At 43.0% G+C, this 19,553-nt stretch overlaps 1 protein-coding gene across 1 annotated transcript in view; it reads left to right on the top strand.

The window, feature by feature from the left end:
• The window catches only part of TMEM150C (transmembrane protein 150C), a 183,137-nt gene that overhangs the window by 120,782 nt on the left and 42,802 nt on the right, over positions 1–19,553 (top strand). The gene's annotated exons all lie outside the window — the stretch shown is intronic.

The following is a 19,553-nucleotide window of genomic DNA, read 5'->3' as shown; positions in this document are numbered from 1 at the left end:
AACAGTTATTAACACTTGGTACACCACCTGTTACTACTATTCTCTGCCCTTCTACACCGCATGGTACACCACCTGTTATTACTATTCTCTGCCCTTCTACACCGCATGGTACACCACCTGTTACTACTATTCTCTGCCCTTCTACACCGCATGGTACACCACCTGTTATTACTATTCTCTGCCCTTCTACACCGCATGGTACACCATCTGTTATTACTGTTCTCTGCCCTTCTACACCGCATGTTACACCACCTGTTATTACTATTCTCTGCCCTTCTACACCGCATGGTACACCACCTGTTATTACTATTCTCTGCCCTTCTACACCGCATGTTACACCACCTGTTATTACTGTTCTCTGCCCTTCTACACCACATGGTACACCACCTGTTATTACTATCCTCTGCCTTTCTACACCGCATGGTACACCACCTGTTATTACTATTCTCTGCCCTTCTACACCGCATGTTACACCACCTGTTATTACTGTTCTCTGCCCTTCTACACCACATGATACACCACCTGTTATTACTGTTCTCTGCCCTTCTACACCACATGGTACACCACCTGTTATTACTATTCTCTGCCCTTCTACACCGCCTGTTATTACTGCTCTATACCCTTCTACACCACTTGGTACACCACTGGCTATTACTACTCTCCACCATTCTACACCGCCTGTTATTACTGCTCTATACCCTTCTACACCACTTGGTACACCACTGGATATTACTACTCTCCACCTTTCTACACCGCCTGTTATTACTGCTCTATACCCTTCTACACCGCCTGTTATTACTGCTCTATACCCTTCTACACCACTTGGTACACCACTGGCTATTACTACTCTCCACCTTTCTACACCACCTGGTACACCACTGGTTATTACTGTATCAGCTGCTCACACACATTGGATTAGTTGATTTGGACATATAAGTCCACAGTTGACCAGATATTATTTTCCTACTAACATTGATTTTTAAAACAAAACTGACTTGGTTCCATTTTCTGTTGCCACATGAGTATTTGGTGTAGACCACAGAGAGATAGAGAAGAAGTGTTTTTACACCCATGTCTTTTTTTATACATACAGTATATATTTTTACTGTAGTTGTGGAGAGTACTGAGTGAGTAGTATCCAGTACCAATCTTATTTAGTTTTAGTAAAGGTCATGGTTAGAGCAACGTAAGTGGCTGCAGAATAAGCCAATTTACAGATGATATCAATTGAAAAGGAAGAATAACTAAGCTTATTCATGCTTCCATCAGACATGATTTATCCATTCTAATTTTTCTTTCAACCACTGTTAGGATTAGAATGTACATTGCAGAGAGAAATACATTTATTTAAACCTGAATCAGAATTGAACCACGACACAAAGTAGCTGTTTAAATAGGGATCAGATCTGTTTATACTAGGGGTGAGCGGGTTCGGATTTCTGAAATCCGAACCCCCCCGAGCCCCCCCGATCCGAGTCTGATCCGAGTCAGGCTCGACTTTTCCCGCCTGACTCGGATCTGAAATCGAGGCAAAACGTCATCATCCCGCCTTCCGAGTCTCGCGGGTTTTGGATCCTATATAAGGTACCCGCGTCGGCGCCATTTTCTCACTCGGCTGTGGACAGTGAAGAGGGAGGGTGGGAGTTAGGGCTGTGTAGTGTAGTGTAGTGCTGCTGTTGTCCACTACTTCAAAGTCCATAGGGGCTGGCTGTGTTGTGCTGTGCTGCTGTTGTTAATAGGGGCTGTGTCCACTACTTCAAAGTCCATAGGGGCTGGCTGGACTGTGTTGTGCAGTCAGTTCTCCATAGGGGCTGTGTCCACTCCAAAGTCCTGTGCAGTGTCCCAGTCCTAAAGGAGTGCTGTAGTGTTGTCCAGGGGGTGCTCTGTCCATCAGGGGTGCTCCCCCCAAGTGCTAAAAAAATAATATATTTTCTGTGTTTGTGAATTGTGTGCGCAGTAGCCGCACGTGCATCAACAAAGTAGTGCCAAGCGTGCGCCTGTGTCATAAGTAAAGGGCCGGCTGGCTTGACCGTTAAAGGGTGCTGTAACCCCCAAAGTACACTCCAGTCCAAACCAAAAAAAAAATTATTTTCTGTGTTTGTGAATTGTGTGCGCAGTAGCCGCACGTGCATCAACAAAGTAGTGCCAAGCGTGCGCCTGTATCATAAGTAAAGGGCCGGCTGGCTTGACCGTTAAGGGTGCTGTAACCCCCGAAAGTACACTCCAGTCCAAACCAAAAAAAAAATAATTTTCTGTGTTTGTGAATTGTGTGCGCAGTAGCCGCACGTGCATCAACAAAGTAGTGCCAAGCGTGCGCCTGTGTCATAAGTAAAGGGCCGGCTGGCTTGACCGTTAAGGGTGCTGTAACCCCCGAAAGTACACTCCAGTCCAAACCAAAAAAAAAATTATTTTCTGTGTTTGTGAATTGTGTGCGCAGTAGCAGCACGTGCATCAACAAAGCAGTGCCAAGCGTGCGCCTGTGTCATAAGTAAAGGGTCGGCTGGCTTGACCGTTAAAGGGTGCTGTAACCCCCGAGAGTACACTCCAGTCCAAACCAAAAAAAAAATTATTTTCTGTGTTTGTGAATTGTGTGCGCAGTAGCCGCACGTGCATCAACAAAGTAGTGCCAAGCGTGCGCCTGTGTCATAAGTAAAGGGCCGGCTGGCTTGACCGTTAAGGGTGCTGTAACCCCCGAAAGTACACTCCAGTCCAAACCAAAAAAAAAATTATTTTCTGTGTTTGTGAATTGTGTGCGCAGTAGCCGCATGTGCATCAACAAAGTAGTGCCAAGCGTGCGCCTGTGTCATAAGTAAAGGGCCGGCTGGCTTGACAGTTAAGGGTGCTGTAACCCCCCGAAAGTACACTCCAGTCCAAACCAAAAAAAAAATTATTTTCTGTGTTTGTGAATTGTGTGCGCAGTAGCCGCACGTGCATCAACAAAGTAGTGCCAAGCGTGCGCCTGTATCATAAGTAAAGGGCCAGCTGGCTTGACCGTTAAGGGTGCTGTAACCCCCGAAAGTACACTCCAGTCCAAACCAAAAAAAAAATTATTTTCTGTGTTTGTGAATTGTGTGCGCAGTAGCCGCACGTGCATCAACAAAGTAGTGCCAAGCGTGCGCCTGTGTCATAAGTAAAGGGCTGGCTGGCTTGACCGTTAAGGGTGCTGTATCCCCCGAAAGAACACTCCAGTCCAAACCAAAAAAAAAATTATTTTCTGTGTTTGTGAATTGTGTGCGCAGTAGCCGCACGTGCATCAACAAAGTAGTGCCAAGCGTGCGCCTGTGTCATAAGTAAAGGGCCGGCTGGCTTGACCGTTAAAGGGTGCTGTAACCCCCGAAAGTACACTCCAGTCCAAACCAAAAAAAAAAATATTTTCTGTGTTTGTGAATTGTGTGCGCAGTAGCCGCACGTGCATCAACAAAGTAGTGCCAAGCGTGCGCCTGTGTCATAAGTAAAGGGCCGGCTGGCTTGACCGTTAAAGGGTGCTGTAACCCCCAAAGTACACTCCAGTCCAAACCAAAAAAAAAATATTTTCTGTGTTTAGCCGCACGTATATATCAAATCGAAATAACATAAATGGAGGACCAAACTTTCTCCGATAAAAATAAAATAGAGAAAGATCAAGAACCACTTCCTCCTAGTGCTGAAGCTGCTGCCACTAGTCATGACATAGACGATAACATGCCATCAACGTCGTCTGCCAAGGCCGATGCCCAATGTCATAGTAGAGGGCACATACAATCCCAAATGGCAAAGTTCAGGAAAATGACCTTGAAAAAGACATTTAAATCAGCTGAAGAGAAACGTAAACTTGCCAATATGCCATTTACGACACGGAGTGGCAAGGAACGGCTAAGGTCGATCCCTAGTATGTTCATGACTAGTGGTTCAGCTTCACATGACGATGGAAGCCCTCCTCCCACTAAAAAAATCAAAAGAGTTAAGCTGGCAAAAGCACAGCGAAGAACTGTGCTTTCTAAGAAGATATCACAAATCCCCAAGGAGAGTCCAAGTGTGGTGGTGGTTGCGATGCCTGACCTTCCCAGCACTGGACGGGAAGAGGTGGCTCTTTCCACCATTTGCACGCCCCCTGCAAGTGCTGAAAGGAGCACCCACAGTCCACTTGCTGATATGCAAATTGAAGATGTCACTGTTGAAGTACAACAGGATGAGGATACTGGTGTAGCTGGCGCTGAGGAGGTATGGCGAGGAGGATTCTGATGGTGAAGTGGTTTGTTTAAATCAGGCTCCGGGGGAGACAGTTGTTGTCCGTGGGATGAAAAAGCCCATCACGGTCATGCCTGGGCAGAAGACCAAACATTCCACCTCTTTGGTCTGGCAATATTTCTATCCAAATCCGGACAACAACTGTCTTGCCATATGTACCATATGTAAAGGTGAAATAAGTAGGGGTAGGGACGTCAACCACCTAGGAACATCCTCCCTTATACGGCACCTGCAGCGCGTTCATAAAAAGTTACTGTCAAGTTCAGAAACTTTGGCTAAGACCGTAAGCAGTCCAGGGACACCTAAATCCCGTTGTCCTGTTCCCAAGCACCTGCAAACCACACCGTCAACTCCCTCCTCGTCAATTTCCTCCTTAGTCAGGATCAGAAGTAGTCCTGCAGGCCATGTCACTGGCATGACTGACTCTCCTATCCGGGATTCCTCTGGAGGATCCTGCATTGCTACGCCTACTGCTGCCGCTGCTGCTGTTGCTGCTGCTGGGAGTCGTTCATCATCCCAGAGAGGAAGTAGGAACACCACTACTTTTACTAAACAATTGACCCTCCAACAGTCCTTAGCCAGGAGGATGAAGTACGACAGCAGTCATCCTGAAGCAAAACGTATAACTGAGGCCTTGACTGCTATGTTGGTATTAGACGTGCGTCCGGTATCCGCCATTAGTGCAGTGGGATTTAGACAATTGATGGAGGTAGTGTGTCCCCGGTTCCAAATCCCGTCTAGATTCCACTTCACTAGGCAGGCGATACCGAGACTGTACAGAAACGTCAGAAAAAGTGTCCTCAGTGTCCTGAAAAATGCCGTTGTACACAATGTCCACTTAACCACGGACATGTGGACAAGTGAAACAGGGCAGACTAAGGACTATATGACTGTGACAGCCCACTGGGTAGATGTATCACCTTACGCAGCAACAGCAGCAGCGTCACCAGTAGCAGCATCTCAGAAACGCCAGCTCGTTACAAGGCAGGCTACGCTGTGTATCACCGGTTTCAGTAAGAGGCACACCGCCGACAACCTCTTAGAGAAACTGAGGGAAATCATCGCCCAGTGGCTTACCCCACTTAGACTCTCCTGGGGATTTGTGATATCTGACAACGCCACCAATATTGTGCGGGCATTACATCTGGGCAAATTCCAGCACGTCCCATGTTTTGCTCACACAATAAACTTGGTGGTGCAGAATTTTCTGAAAAGCGACAGGGGCGTGCAGGAGACGCTTTGGGTGGCCCGAAAAATTTCTGGCCACTTTCGCCATTCAGCGACTGCGTGCCGAAGACTGGAGCGCCAGCAAACACTCTTGAACCTGCCCCGCCATCACCTGAAGCAAGAGGTTGTGACGCGGTGGAACTCAACCCTCTATATGCTTCAGAGGATGGAGGAGCAGCAAAAGGCCATACAAGCCTATACATCCACCTATGACATAGGCAAAGGAGGGGGTATGCACCTGACTCAAGCGCAGTGGAGAATGATTTCAGTGTTGTGCAAGGTTCTCCAGCCCTTCGAACTTGCCACACGTGAAGTCAGTTCAGACACAGCCAGCTTGAGTCAGGTCATTCCCCTCATCAGGCTTTTGCAGAAGCAGCTGGAGAAAGTGAAGGAGGAGCTAAGACGGAGCGATTCCGCTCGGCATGTGGGACTTGTGGATGAAGCCCTTCATTCGCTTTGCCAGGATTCCAGGGTGGTCAATCTGTTGAAATCAGACCACTACATTTTGGCCACCGTGCTTGATCCTAGGTTTAAAGCCTATGTGGTGTCTCTCTTTCCGGCCGACACAAGCCTGCAGAGGTGCAAAGACCTGCTGGTGAACACACTGTCAGCTGAAGCGGAACGTGACACGTCAACGGCTCCTTCTTCATTTTCTCCCGCAACTGGGGCTGCCAGGAAAAAACTTAGGTATCCTAAGCAACCCGCTGGCGGTGATGCAGGGCAGGCAGGACCAAGTTTGGACATCTGGTCCGGACTGAAGGACCTGGCAACAATTTCTGACATGTCTACTGTCACTGCATATGATACTGTCACCATTGACAGAATGGTGGAGGATTACATCGGTGACAGCATCCAAGTAGGCATGTCAGACAGTCCATACCTGTACTGGCAGGAAAAAGAGGCAATTTGGAGGCCCCTGTACAAGCTGGCTCTATTTTACCTGAGTTGCCCCCCCTCCAGTGTGTACTCCGAAAGAGTGTTTAGTGCAGCCGGGAACCTTGTCAGCGAAAGGCGTAGGAGGTTGCTTCCACAGAATGTGGAGAAGATGATGTTCATCAAAATGAATTATCAGCTCTTCCAGGGAGACCAGCCTCCAGAAGGTACAGAGGGACCTGTGGTGGTGGATTCAAGTGGGGACGAGTTAATACTTTGTGAGGATGAGGATGTACACACTGAAGAGGGTGAGGAATCGGTGGATGAGGAGGATGAGGATGACATCTTGCCTCCGTAGAGCCAGTTTGTGCAGGGACACATTAATTGCCAGCTTGTTTTGTGGGGGCCCAAACGAACCAATCATTTCAGCCACAGTTGTGTGGCAGACCCTGGCGCTGAAATGATTGATTTGTTAAAGTGTGCATGTCCTGTTTATACAACATAAGGGTGGGTGGGAGGGCCCAAGGACAATTCCATCTTGCACTTCTTTTTTTTCTTTGCATTATGTACAGTTTGGGGCCTAGTTTTTCGAACTGCCATCCTGTCTGCCACTGCAGTGTCACTCCTAGATGGGTCACGTGTTTGTGCCGCCCACTCGTGTCGCTTAGCATAGTCATCCAGCTACCTCGGTGCAACCTTTTGGACATAAAAACACTATTGTGAGGTGTGAGGTGTTCAGAATAGACTGGAAATGAGTGGAAATTAAGGTTATTGAGGTTAATAATAGCATAGGAGCAGAGAAACCAACAAATTCTGTGATTTTAGCTGTTTTTATGCTTTTTTTAAAAAAAATACAGATCCAAAACACAAAACCCAGAACCCAAAACACGGAAGGGTGGTTTTGGCAAAACCAATCCAGATCCAAAACACGAAGAAAGATCCAGATCCAAAACCAAAACACAAAACACGAAAAGTGGCCGGTGCACACCCCTAGTTTATATCTGTCTCACTGTGTGAACAAAGGATTTGAGGAGTGATTATTACATATGGAAGAATCAATCCGGCTGATCTGCTGAATTTCAAAAATTGGCAGATGGCGAAATTTTTTTTAAAGAGGTCACAGTAGGCCACAACTAATTAACCAGCAATGGCTAATCAGACCAATCACAGTGCATGATGAAACAGAAAGAAGCATGTGCCACACATCAACAAAAGTCTTATAAAATTCATTTGCAGACTCTTGGAAACTTATTTTCCTGGATTTCGCTATATAAAAACACTGTGGATGCTCCCTGAGGAGGTTATTTCTGAAATGCACTCAAAGACTACCCCAAGACATCTCTGTTTTCCACCAATACACCTGGAATGACCATGCTGTGAATTTCAAGGTGCATATTTACATTTGCTCTCGACAGAGGCTTTTTTAAACTAGATGTGTAGAGGGGGGGAAAGTTGCAATGTTCACAGTTGTATACGTCACATAAAAGTCCAGCCAACTACCACTTTAGAATCGCCTCTTTCTATAAAAGACATTGTTTTTCTACTAAAACACTACTAGGCCCCATTTGAGGCTTAAATTATTAATGTGAATTAGGGGACATTGGAACTGTCTGTATTACATACAGTATAGCACTTAGATGTGAAACTTTTTGTTATTACATTGATTATCCAAAGTTCAAGATTGAGGCACATAATGTGTCCTGTTACAGGTATAGAACAAGACTCTGAGGTTGTGCACAGTGATTTGTGGAGTGGAAAAGGCCATGCTCCCCTCCGCACACAATTTGCTCTCCTTCTCGCTTATATCCTACTGCTCGGAGTTGGGGAGCTGGTCATAGCTGCATGTATGGAGCACAAGTCACCAATCCTGCAACACTGGTAGATACATTAGCAATGGCTGGATGCTGCTGTGCTTAGCTGTGACAAGAGCTGCCATTTCTTATGCTGGGGGCTTCATTGCTACTGGTGCTAATATCATATGGAGTGGTAGCCATTAAGTGCAGGCAAGAACCACCACAGTTGCCACCATGTATGTATGTATGTATCAATAGTTTTCAACTAGGTAAATCAGATAACCTTTAGGACTGGTTCTGCCCAAAAAAAGGTTTTAAAAATTATTTAATAGTATTTAAAGTAGTGTACAATATACTTCAAAATCTGACAAAACATTTTACAAATCGAGTAGCTACAAATATCAGCCTGCACATACACATGGCTACACCTTATTAAGTAATTATTATCTTTTGTGACTTGCCCTTGTAATTTTACCCTAGATTCTGAGTGATCAATAGATTATATTACTAGACTTTGCCGTGATTGAAATTGAGAGTTTGAAGATATCCTCTCACTGTTGTGAGTAAACTCCTCATTCCAAGCAAAGAAGCAAAGATTCTGCTGCTGAAGAGGAAATGGAGAATATTTTTATTTGCTGCTGGAAGCAAATGATCTCTTTGGGATTGTTGGCTATGGAGAAATAAATCCCACAGTTATTCATGCCAAACCTAGCAGTAGACACAGTCCAGAACAAACATACAAAGGCAGAATTCTCAGATGGCGGATAAAATTTTAATATTATCAAGTCTATTAAAAACAGAGCACTGATGATAGCTACAGTAAGCTGTTATGCTGCCCTATTGTTTACCCATGTTTGCCTTGTTCACTTACTATTTTGATGTCACTCACTTCACTTCCTAACTTTCCCTTTGTCTTATCACACTGATTATTGAACCTTGCCTAGCTCTCTATCAGTTTCAATTACGACCCAATGCTGTATAATTGCTGGTTCCAGACATCTGACTCTTGCTAAATATTTTGTTGTCATGACTTTTACTATTGGTTGCTATATCTATCTTATGGATGCCCATTGGAAATCGATAGTTGGCAACCATCAGTGTCCCCAATTCAATAAGTGCTTTTTCCATTCTATCACAAGCTTGTTTCCAATAGCTGAGCTGATGGCTGATACATCCACACTACTGCCTGGAGGGTCTTCACTGTGGCCATAATGTTATAAGGGGCACTACTATGTGGCATAATGTGTAAGGGGAAATAATAATGGGTGGCATAATTTGTACTACACATTTTCTAGAGGGCACTACTGTGTGGCATCACTTATAAAGGGCATTACTGTGTGGCATCATTTGTAAAGCACATTACTGTGTGGCATAATGTTTATAAGGGGCATTACTGTTTGCCATAATGTGTTATAAGGTGCATTACTGTATGTGGCATAATGTGTATAAGGGACATTACTGTGTGGCATAATGTGTTATAAGGGGCACTACTACTGCATGGCATAATGTGTATAAGGGGTACTTTGGTGTGTGGTACACTACACTGATGAAAAAGGGACGCTTCTTAAGGGCATGCCGTCTTTTGAGTGGCCACCCAATCAAAATATATATAAATATATATAATAAATTATAATTGTACTGTAACTCACTGGTCAACCTATTTGTTTATGTACTTTGTAAGGCGCTGCGGAAAACTTGTGGTGCCATATAAATAAATGATAATAATAATAATAATGAGTTTCAGGAGTTTTTTGAAAAGATATGGCATAAAGCGGCAATTTCCCGAAACCCAAGTGACTTCAAGTCAGTAAATAGCAATACATTCAACTTGTGTTAGCCATAAATGGCTGATTACAGAGGACAACAGCTGTATGAATGGAATTACAAATATATGCAAGGATATGGGAACTAATCTGTAAATGGTTTTACTAACTGTATAAGGGAACTGGTTAGAATTTGGGGTGTTATAGCTATCTGACTAAACGAGTGCATCATTTTTAAAATAATACTGCATATTAGGCAGGGATGGACTGGGGATAAAAATGTCAACAGCATTTTTTCTGTGTGCATGTAGTAGGCGTGTGTGCATGTAAAAAGGGGCATGTCCACATGTTGTGCCCTGTCTAGCACGCCAGCTGAGCAGAGCGCTGGGAGGAGAGTTGCTCAGCTAGGCCTCCAAATGGCTGGACCAGCCCTTCAGGTCACATGCCCTTCTAACATTTGTTATAATTGGCAGATGGACAGTCCGCCCGTGATATTAGGTGTGTTTTCTGTTACATTGTATGTCAGTAGGAGTAGGGTTTAGTAGAAAGAGTTTGGGTTCTAAACTATTTAAAGCTTTGCAAGCAGTACATGTGATGAACAGATTGTTCAACTTCTTCCCCAAGCGTCATAAAAGGTGAAATGTAGCTCTATCTCAGAGCAAGACTACAAAGCAGCTGGATGTTTGCACATAAACCTTTTACACTTCCCTTAAGCACGCTTCTACAGACTAATATCTTACATCATTGCTGTAGGACACCAAGGAGCCTTAAGCCTGTATTTTATACCCAAGGAAAACTGCAGCCTATGTGAGGGAAAAGACAGTGATCTACATCATTTATTATAGCCAGACTATAAAATCTCAGGTTTACTGTACCAACGCAAGTACACTGTCATTTTACTAGCAAGGTTATTAAAAATATATAATACATTCTCTATTCTATGCTTTAACCTAAACATTTTTTAAAAAGAGTGTTCAGATCTCATAGATATACTGAGAATAGATAAAGTGCCTTATTTAATATTCAAGTAAATGATTTATATAAAACAAATGACTACAACTGATTTGTATAGTTTAAATACAGAGATTTATTTTTCTGACTTTCTGTGACTTTCCCTTGCAAAACCAGTTCCTTCTTTGGTCGAAAAACAATCCAAACATAGAAAGACAGGGGGGGCTCCATAGTACAAATTCATATTTTCATTAAATAATCAACACTGGAAAATTGCGTATAAGAAAGATGTAAAAACACTTTATGCTACCACCAGGACCAGGGAGCGATAAAGCTACTCCTACTGATGTGGAAAGATGAATGTGACGTGTGAACAGCAGGAACAAGTCTATAAGATTCTGTATATGTGTGATTATTAGAGATAAGTATACTTAGCATATGTACATATTATAGAGGATGAATCATGCCAGGATCCCCAGGGGAGAGTTAAACCTGATATAGCCTGATGGACATTGTCACCATAAATGGCAGAATGCATTACATGTGCAGGCTACACTATGGTACATCATGTTTTTATCTTTGATGTCAGTCACTCTAGAATTTATACATTCCTGTAGTCATTATACTTTAGTTTTATTTTTTACATTTCTCATTGGGCTTTGCTCTTTTGTAGTATATACTCTAACCTGTATTCTTCTTCTACATAGTTCTCCTTTAGGCCATAGTTGCCTACTTTTGAAAAAGTGTTTCAGGGAGATTGTGAAAGCAGCACCTATAAGTGCGGTGGTAAAGTGGGCGTGTACTGCTACATCTGAGAGGCGTGTCATAAATTTGCCTTACATCCAAATGTACACAAGGCCCAAAACAGTTAGTAAGATTTGCGTGTTGATGAAAACACACTGATACTTTACAGAAAATGCATGTAGCCATAGGGATTATTGTGCCTTATAACTAGAGATGAGCGGGTTCGGATTAGTTCAGATTTTCCTGCCAAGTTCGGATTTTTCCTGCCAAAATTCTAGTCTCAGAATCTCAGAAAGAGGCAAAACGTCATCTTTCACGGACAAACATCATCATTCCTGGACAAAAGTCCAGGAATGATTATGTTTGTCCATGAAAGATGATGTTTTGCCTCTTTCTGAGACCCAATTTTTGGCGGGAAAAAAAACAGAATTTGGCGGGAAAATCCTAACTAATCCGAACCCGCTCATCTCTACTTATAACCAAAGCAGGGACATTATGCTAATAATCCCATTTGGATGTATATATCTATGTTGATTTTTTTATATAACATCTACATAATGGGGTCAGGTGTAATCAGGGAGATTGCTAGACTCTTCAGGGAGACAGGGAGATTGCTACTATTTCAGGGAGTCTCCCTGACATTCAGGGAGAGTTAGCAAGTATGCTTTAGGCACTGTACATGTGTGTTTAAGGTAGCCGTCATTCACGTGGAAAGTGGATGACTAGCACAGAAAATATCACAACAGGTGGTGTGTATTGAACATCTGGATAGTTTCATAAATTGAACAAAAATAAAACAGTACATTGAGCTGTAATTTGGTTGCTTAACATATTGGAATGCTATGAAATGACATAAAGGCAGTAACTAGCAGATGTGAAAATAACTTATGTATGACTTTTTTATATTAACCACAGTAGTACAGCGAGTCGTTTTTATGAACCCAAATTTTACTGTGGGAAATTGCAAGAAGACGACATCAGTTTGGAACTAGAAGTTTTTTCAGTTTTTCTTAAATGATCTATTTACGGTAGCATATGCTAAATATGACTGTTTCAGCTCATGACTTCTCCTGTGTTAATGTTATTCAATATGGGTAGGTTGGGAAGTATATAGATGGGGGCTGTGGCCTTAGATGAGCAGTTTTGATTATCTAACAACATGTATGTTGCCATCTTGCACAAACTGAAGATCATTTGCAAAACACAATTGCACTATAAACTCCTTATTGGCTGATGTCAGCCCAAACTTCCCAGACAGTTTGGAAAACATAAACTTATCTAAAATAACGACACAGAGGCAAATATTGGCAGGGAAAAGGGTCAGCTTTATTTAAGTTTAAAGTGGTGTTAATAAAAGAATGGCCCTACTTGGAGCATAACCATCTGCAAAAATCAACATATCAGGCCCAGATGGGGGCCCTCTGCTTGGTGCTGGGGCTCTCTTGCCGGCTGTCCGGGAAGAAGAAGCAGCCAACGGGTGGCTAGTGGGCACATCCGCGACCATCGGGATAGACTACAGATTTGGCGATAATGACAGGTTAAGGACAGAAGCCTGTGTTACAGGACATCTGCGACCACACTAAGCTGCGGCCAGTCCCGCGGCACCATGCTGCACATTAGAAAGGTAGCTGGCAAGTAGCAACTAGCAACATGGCTTTGGCAGGACATGATAACAGGAGGTAAAAGGGGGGAGGCACAAAAATAAACCAAGAAAAAAAGAGGAAGAAAATAAAAAGAAATAGGGAATGAGATTTGAAATAAAGATGAAGGCAAGTAAGAAGAAAAAGAGAATAGAAATTAAAGATAAGAAAGGCAAGGGGGACATAATAAAGCAATCACAAATGCACCCAAATGTACATGGTGCCTTCCTGATCAATGTCAATGGCATCAAATACACCTTCACACGCCCTAAACTCCACCCCTCAACCAACTAACCAATAAATGAGCCAAAACTACCTATATACCACTATTTAACCCTATATTTTTAGTGTCTGCTGATCCGTCCTATGTGTTTAAAAGCATGTCAGGCTTATTAAATGCATTCTGTCACTAGGAACTGATTTTTGCACATTATGATAGACCAGGTCACCTGGATACTGTGGATCTGATTTGTAGTAAGCCTCAGTGCATACCTCTCAACCGTCCCACGGGTGGGGGGAAGGTTGGGGTCGCGTGTAGGATATGTACACCTTTTTGTATTGTCTAAAAGTAACGTGTCAATCTTTTATCTGTCGATCTATTAACTGTTGACCTAGTTGGCATCGATCTAGGACTAGTCAATCTTTTATCTGTCGATCTTAGTTGTCGATCTATTTGATTTCGATCTTGGACTAGTCCATCTTTTATCTGTCGATCTATTAGCTGTCAATCTGTTATTATGTCTATTTGTGTGGTGTCGATCTATTAACTGTTGATCTATTAACTGTCTACCTATTTGGTTTCGTACTTGGAACATTGTCTAACTATTAGTTGTCGATCTACATTGTGTCGCCCTTATATACCTTTTGATCTTACATATTCAATATATTACATATCGATCTAATGTCCCGTTCAACTATATTACTTTCTGACTATTGTTCCTCTTGATCTATACCCTGTCTATCTAAACTACATGTCGAACTAACGTGGTCGACCATTTAATGGTCGAACAAGACGCATCCGATCTAATAATCCACACCCAAGAGGAGAAATAGGTCTTGTTTTTTTGTTATTTTCCATTATGTGTTCCAGTAATGTATTTTTATTGCATACATATATAATTAATATATTCTATATGGATGGACTCCAATGGAATTGTAAAGTAATTTATGGTAAATTGGACATGAGCCATGCAATGTACTGTGAGTTGTATTAGTACTGAAATTGCATTGCATAATCCTAGACAAAGGAATCAGAATAAGCGAGATACTGGAGATCATTTAGAAAGGACAAAACAGCTGAGTGCCAGTGTATTTACCGGAGTTTCCACCAGCCATATAGAACCTGTTTGGCACAGCTCTAGAACGTCTTTGCTAACGATGAAGTTGGTGTAGTTTATTTTGTGGCAAGAGATTGTCGAAACTGGATTATTGGATGAGACAAGATCAGTTTAAAATTGAATCACAGCGACACCATCTTGCGACTGGCCGCAAGACGCCATTTTGCAAATGGCCGCCTAAGCGCCATTTTAGATAAACTCACTCTTTAGTACATGTGGCAATATTACTATTAGCATCATGCGATTGCATCTGTGACCATCGCCATAAGTTATGGCGATTCACCAAAAGCCCATTTCATGACTTTACATAGTTTGGGTGCTCTGGATAAAGCGTATATTATTATAATTCCCCTAAAGGATATTGCATTAGCTAAACAGAGCAAATGGCCACGTGACAACTAGCCTGTGTAGACAAGCTTCCTGGATATAACGTCTGCTCTCACTCCAGGTGGCCCTGCTCGAATACACACCTTACATTAGCAGGCTTCCTGAAATAAAACACCTTCAAAGCCAAGAGTGTTATTTTAGGTTTTGGGTCTTGTAGCTGTGCTAATTTGCATGTACACAAGAGCCTGGGAGAACAAAGGATTTTACTTTTGAGCCTGGGAAGGGTGGGGGCTGCTGATAGAAGGGGGCGTATCTAATATGAACAACTGTTAGGATTTTACATGGGGCAGGAAACCAGAGACCCTCAGTTGTTGGAGGCTGGGTTGTGTCTATTTGAATCAGCCTGTTAAATGCTCTGTAACAGATGTATCCCCCTTGGGAACCAATGGCATCAGCAACAAACTTCTCTATTGTGTTGTCTATTTCTGAGGGGTATAAATATGTGTGCTCCAACACTGGGTCTTAGTCTTCTTGCTGAATGCTGATTGACGAAGGGGTTTCTTGCTGATGCCTAACATCTGGTCCGGAAGCGCTGCGTATGTATATTGTACTTGGGTCTGTATAATTCCTTTGCGCCAAATTGTGTCTGGATCAATAGTGTGTAACTGACTGTACTTTTACTTGAATAATACTTGTGCTTTGGAACCACAGATTCCAGGTCTGGTCTTTATTTACTGTATGACTGCGTACGCAAATTAGCGTCATCCTTAGAAGGTATAGGCAGGATATTAGAAGGTATAGGCAGGATATTAGAAGGTATAGGAAAGAGTGTATAGAGGTTCAGATATAGATTCCTTAAGATTATGACAATGCGATAAGGTGGATGGATGCATTTTAGGGTACTTCTTGCTTTCCAGGCATGTCCAGCATGCCCTACTGGGCAATGGGGATATTTTGCACAAGATTATTATGTATGATAGGTATTCATAAAGATGTACTAATATATAATATACACATGGGACTACAAGATTTTGAGCCTCCAGAAAAAGAACCAATTTATTATGCAAATAGAGAGATAATTCTCGTGTTGGTGAGACAAAGACAATAAAATCATGGGCTGTAAAGGAGGAAGGGGGAGGTAGTGCAGGTGTACAGAGAAGTGATTTGACGATAGCAATGAGGCATCAGTAGGTATAAGATTGGGTGGATGTTAGATAAGCAAAGTATGTTTACTTGACAGGGCATTATTCTAAAAGGAAAATATGAATTTATAGTGGCTAAGCTACTGATTATCATAGCAGGATATGGTGGTTATAGGAAGAGGAACCGTTTAAGGCACTTTTAGTGAAGATGAGTAGTGTACTGAGTTAAGAACTTTTGGAGGTCACTGTGTGCTTGTAAATTTGGGTTCAGGGGGTTGCTTCAAGTAAAAGTAAGCTGAAAGAAAGGAGGTTGTGGGAGGAGAGCAGTAAGGCTGTTGGATAAGTAGGAAGTGAATCAGAGAGGTCAAAAGCTTTAGGGAGGCCCAGTAGCATGAATAAGTGACCCTTAGCCGCGTATCCACTTGCCGATTAAAATGAGCGATTGAACAATAACGATATTGTTATAGTTCAATCGCTCATTAATTGGGCATGAATCGGCCATGAAAATTTTGAAAACGACCAGCATTGCGCGCTCCCTCTGGTCGTTTTCGACATCATTCATCGCCTGAACATGCTGGTCAATCTGCCGATAATGACAGATTGACCATGTTCAGGGATGAGGGAGGGTGTCTGCACTGAACGACATATAGTTCAGTGTAGGCACTGCAGGGTAAGAGGAACGACTGTACGATTACAATGTTGTAAAAGTACTGTAGTTCCACTATCTGCTAGTGGATACACACCTTTAGTCTGATATATTTGTGTAGGCATCCTCATCTTCTTGGGAATATAGTTGTGATGTAGGGTGCTGTGGAAGTGCTCTCAGTGGGGCTAGCAGCTGAACAGTGAGATGGCTGCAGAAATGACAGTTGAGTCCAGTGGGCACAGCAGTTGAGCAGACATAGTAGTCCATTAGGTCCCCAAAACAACCTCCTTGTTGCTATGATGACACACCACAGCACTATTTTGTCATTTACCACCATTTACACAAATTGAGATGCTTTATATTGGTGAAAATAAGATTATGTGGTAGGTGGGGCTTTGAAATGAACTAATCTGCAGCTATCACTAACTGTAAAACACATGCAAAGTTGATTATAACCTTTGACAAAGCACCTAACAAAATAAAGTTCAGTGATCTGGAACCAAAGTCCAGAATTACAATGAGAAGATTCCCAACACAGCTCTTCAAAATTATCTTTGAATGTTTATTTCTCAGAAATGAAGACTTATGGTTGAGGGTTCATGGACATTTTTGTTTATCACTAATCAGTTGCATTGGGCAAATACATGAGATTTGTGTATTGACAAAGTACACATCGCAGTAATCCCTCTATTCTACGGATCTGAGAAATAAATAATAATTACATTTGTCCAAGTTTAAAAATAATTCATTAGCTGTTATCTTTGTCTACCATTTTTCCGTTTAAAGCTGTATCGTGATTGTACGTAAATCCTCTGTAGTGCAAAGATGTTTCCTTAATTAAGTTTTGGAATCATTTTCCAGAAAAGAAAACACAAGCAATGATTCACTTCCTAAGTTTGGACCCATTATACAGGTGCCAGGATGACTGTCAAGGAACAACTCCCACAAAGCACTATTGTTTTAGAAAGATTCAAAGAGTAGTCTTATAGTGTTTTCATATCAGGCTCTCTGGAGATTAAGTAAACAGAAATATTTCTCAATCGAGCCTGAAATTATTACAGGAATTGTTCAGACCACAGTTATAACAGGAGGAAAAACTTCTCTCCAAATTTATAAGAAAAGCACCAGAAAATTATCCCCGTTTCACACTGCAAACCCTGGTCGCACCCGGGACTTTGAACACTGATTCATCCCGGGTGTGGGCGGCCTGACCCGGCTTATTGCCAGGTCGATGACGTCACCACCATCACGTGCTGAGTTGGCGCTTGGAGATGAGATCATCTCCAAGCGACGGCTCTTCTTATGCCGTTCACACCGCACCACGTGCCTGGTTGAACCCGTGCCTGGTTGAACCACGTGCCTGCTCATTACCCAGGTTGAAATGCCCTGTCAACCAACCCGGTTTATTTCAACTGGGTCCTTTCACACTGCACAGTAACCCGGGTTGCTGCGCGTTCACGTGAAATAACCCGGGTTATTGCTGGCAGTGTCAAAGGGATATTATATTGCATTCTATATTTTAACAAGAAACATGTGTATTATAATTTGTACACCTTATTTTAAAAAGGAAATGGCATTATATATTAAAACAAATGTTTAAACAGTAAAAACATTAGGGAGCAATGTTTTTACTGTTCAATTAGCCACAGTGTTTACCGCGGGCAGATATCCTCAAGCTTTACCGCCCGTGTTAAATCAGGGTCTAACACGTGTTAATCCATAGATTCCGGGTTAATGACCTGATGCTATGAGTTAACTCACTTGTGGTCGCGGTAAGGGCAGAAAGCCCTAATTTCTGCAGGTTTCTGTTCGCACCTCAGGAGTATCCTAATGTAATCCTGATATAAATTGGCTGTAAGTGCAGCCCGTAGTAAGCACCGCTTGTAATTGAATCTGCCCTTTAGGCTTTATAAATGGCTGGTTCTGAGTTGAAGCAAAGTACAAAAAAAAAGTAAATTTGCACCTGGACAAACCATGTTCCAGTACAAGGGTGAGAATACATGTGTGCCTTTTGCATGCAGGGTAAATACTGGCTGATGTTGCATGTACCCCACAAATGCTGGACAGCTTTATTATTACACTGCAACTTTCAGGTATGACACACTTTCCCAAATCTATATCTCTCTGCACGTTTTATAACTGCCCCACCTGCAGTGCAGCATGGATTTGCCCAGGTGCATAGTTGCTCCTTTTGTTTACTTTGCTCCCAACTCTGAATTAGCCCTCATGGTAAGTTGTGCTTCACAGATGTGGTTGGTGGAACCTGCAATCTTGCCGACGGGTGCGAGCCAATCATGGCTTGCGGAACGGCAGCCAAAGAAGTAGCTGCGGGGAGCCTGCTTGCAATGCTGCCGAGCTGAGCCTTTAGGATGGCGGCAGTGGTAAATAGAAAACATAACGTGAAGAGCTCCGGCGGCTGCGGAAGAGACCAAAAGACTGTGTCCAGTGGTGTTTTAAGAGAGGAGGGGGCCCGTGTGCAGCCTTCGTTTGGGCCCCTTCCTCTCTGTCAGCGTCTCAGCGTCAGGGAGCGCTGTATATTCTGGCTTCATGCCAGAAGCTACTGCGCATGCTCGGGTCTCTGGGAAAATGATGGCCGTGCCTACTTTCCCGGGGGATATCTTTTCTGCGCATGCGCAGATCACTGGGAAAATGGCCGCCGCCATTTTCCCAGTGAGTGTTTGCTGCTCTGCAGCGTTGGTCCGGCGCTGCGGAGCAGAACATCGGGATCGGCAGAGAGGTAAATATAATTACCTATGGGTGCAGGGTGTACAGTGTGGGCCCCCCTGGACCGCACACCTTGCACCCATTATAAAGACGCTTATGACTGTGTTGCTGCCAGAGATGGGTCATTCGCAGAAGAAAGAAGATGAGTGTCGGAGAGTG

Source organism: Taudactylus pleione, unplaced genomic scaffold (genome assembly GCF_031769625.1).
Source record: "Taudactylus pleione unplaced genomic scaffold, aTauple2 ptg000033l, whole genome shotgun sequence".
Classification (NCBI taxonomy): Eukaryota; Metazoa; Chordata; class Amphibia; order Anura; family Myobatrachidae; genus Taudactylus; species Taudactylus pleione.
This window is presented reverse-complemented; position numbering and strand designations above follow the sequence as displayed.